The sequence below is a fragment of the Myotis davidii genome, unplaced genomic scaffold, assembly GCF_000327345.1.
Source record: "Myotis davidii unplaced genomic scaffold, ASM32734v1 scaffold230, whole genome shotgun sequence".
Classification (NCBI taxonomy): Eukaryota; Metazoa; Chordata; class Mammalia; order Chiroptera; family Vespertilionidae; genus Myotis; species Myotis davidii.
Window position 1 is genome coordinate 527,039 of NW_006282259.1, and position 3,320 is coordinate 530,358.

Sequence of the window (3,320 nt, forward strand, 5' to 3'; positions counted from 1 at the left end):
CATATATATGCAAAAAGTTTCCGTAGCTGTTTGGGCATATTAAGAATGATCGCATTGTCAATCATATCTTTCCAGATAGTGTCGTTGATTAATAATCCTCGATGTTTAGGAGCTTCACAAAAAGTATCATAAACTACACCTCTCTACAGTTTGCAGATCATGAAAACTTATTGCACCTTTTACATGCAGAAGCAAAAGTCTAAGGTAATATCGCTCTGGTTCTCTAAAGCTCACAGTGAACAGACTACCTAATACTTTATTCCCGCCCTTTTGGCGTTTTCTCCAAGAAGAATTATTAAACACATAATGTTATGGAATCTCCCAATAATAATAATTATGCCCATGGAATCTTCTCTATTCAATAAGAACCAAGCCAATAAAACCAAGTTATGCCTTTTAGCCCTATCTATAACTTCAGCAAAATCATCAGTATGAAAATACAAATTCTGATCATTCGGCAAATGAATAGCTAATCTTGTGATTGCATGAGATTGGTCATGCATTCGCATTGCAAAATGTCTCCAAACAACCTCAGGAGCGCTCACATACCTGGAGTCAATGAAGTCTTATATTTCATTGTGATAATATTTTTATCAGAAATTTGAATATTTGCACAATCATGCCCTTTATAGATGTAAATAAATATTTGACACTCTTCCTCAATGTGCAGAGTTCAATGTTTATATGACAGTTATATTTAAGGCACAAATATAGGTTATAAGGGACAATTCAAGTGTTATCAACAACTTTATTTCCAATAGACATCGTGCTACCAGATCTTTATATTTGGGATATCCGTCAATATTTCCAATGGTCGCATTTTGAAATTCTTTCAGATATCCCTTTGAACATTTTCTATTTTCCATACATGGGACTATTTTGATTTTGTATTCCACATGGTCCACATACCATATTTTGATTTTACAATTTGAAAAAGTCGAGGACAGTGGTTTTCATCCGGAATTTCTGCCTTAACTATACTGTCATTTTCCATTTGTAATTTGGATTCACTATCTAATATCAATAATATGTGAGCGTGAGGCAGTCGTATTTCTGAAATTCAAAGACATGAATTTTATCTGTAACTTTGCCAAATAAATTGAATTTACATATATCACTTAAAAGGGCATTCGGCTTAATATTAAAAATCCTGGCTATCAAGTCCGGTCTGTTTTCAACTTTTTGCCAGCGTTGTAAATTGTTGGTAATATCTACCAATTTTTGGTTGCATGTCATGGTTATGAGTAAATCGGGCTTGCCATATTTGTTACAATTGCCATAGCATCCTGATATCGCTGCTGCATATTTCTGGGACTACCCTCAAAAGATGATGGAAGTGTTATCATTTTACCAATCGGCACATTGTCATTTTCAGATCTAGATGTGAGATAATCCACCAAACCACTATATTTCAACTCTCGATAATCCATCAAATGATATATTTTTCAACTCTCAACTTAGATTGGTTTGCTTTAATGAAATTTATCCAATTTGCTTTTATTTTTTTAATATAAATCGACAATATACTGTTGAGTTCATTTTCCTGCATTTAAAATAGGATTGAATGTGTCCCGGACAGAGAGATGAAATCCTTAATACTGCATTTGTGTGGCTCATGCCCTTACATTTCATCTTGTATTATTGTAGATTACACTGTCATCTCTGAGTCTTAATGCAATATCTGTTCCCCAGCCTCTTTCACCATGTGGAAAAAGAACAGGACACGTCATTGCAGCTAATGTAGGAAACAGGATATCTACCCAGATCACTATTACGTTCATATTTAATCACCCTTGTTACTTTCGTGGGAGCAATTCCTTTCACTGCTGCTTCAGATTGGGTTTCCTTTTCTACCTCATGTAGCATCTTGTATGATTTTGTTAATTCATTTATTTCATGCATGAGATTGTTGATGTTGATCATGAATCTTTCTGAACAACCTTGTTTTTTTGGCATTGCTAATCTTTTACTCATCCTTTTGGCTGTATCTAAAATATAGAGTTGAGCAAACTTCCAAGAAACACTATCCGAAAGATGTAAAGTTCCAGTACAGTGATAAACTTGTCCGTGTATTCTAAAACAGTATGGCCCATATCCTGATGGTGATGCAATATTTGCACCCATCGAAGGAAAAAAAAACTATTTATTGAGTGAATATTTTCCATGAAATTTTTACTGTCAGAATTTTTGTTTATCATTAATTTTTTAAATATGCCGGGTATTTTGGAAAATGTACATCATTTGGACAAACTTTACTTTTGCTACAACATTGAGTAAATTTTCCATCAGCTGGTTTTTCATCAAAGAAATTTAGTGATAGGCAAAATTGACATGTAACAGTCATTCCACCACAACTATGTTCAATAATTGCAATGTCATTTACTCCATTTTTGCTGTAACGGCAGTTTCTACCAGTATTGGTAGTACTTATTGATGACTGTTCTTTAGACATATTCTGTCAACAACACTGGCTTCTTTCGGCTTCAGATGCACATTGTGTCAATACTTGGTCTTCAGACATATTCTGTTGATGACTCTGGCTTCTTTTAGCTGCAAAGGTACATTGTGCCAATAGTTGGTCTTCAGACATTTTCTGTTGGCTGCAGAGGTACGTTGTGCTAATAGTTGGTCTTCAGATATATTCCATCACCAACACCAGCTTCGTTCAGCTTCAGAGGTACATTGTGCCAATCATTGATCTTCAAATACATTCTATCACCAACACCAGCTTCTTTTGGCTTCAGAGGTATTTTGTGCCAATAGAGAGCCTTCAGACATATTCTGTTGATGACGCTGGCTTCTTTTGGCTTCAGAGGTACTTTGTGCCAAGAGCTAGTGTATAGGTATATTCCCTCCACCCTCCTGTCAGGGTCTGGGGTGTGGGTGAATAGAAATCTGGGCTGTCAGGGCGTGGACAGAAAGCTGACCAACAGCCAATTCCATGAGGAATGGGGGTCCCACCTCCCTGCTGTCAGGGCCCAGGGTATAGATATCCAGCTGCTTCCTCCCTCCTATCAGGGTCAGGTGTGTGGTTGAATGGAATTCAGGGCTGTCAGGGAACTGACAGCAAGGTCTGGGCCAGGGGTCATCATAGCTACCAGTTGGTGGTCTGGTCGTTGGTCATTCTGGTCGTTACACTGTAACAGTCGCTGGGTTTTTATTATATAGTAGAGGCCCGGTGCACAAAAATTTGTGCACTCGGGGGAAAGGAGGGTCCCTCAGCCTGGCCTGTGCCCTCTCGCAGTCTGGGACCCCTCGGGAGTAATGCCCTGCTGGCTTAGGCCTGCTCCCAGGTGGCAGAGGGCAGGCCCAATCCCTAG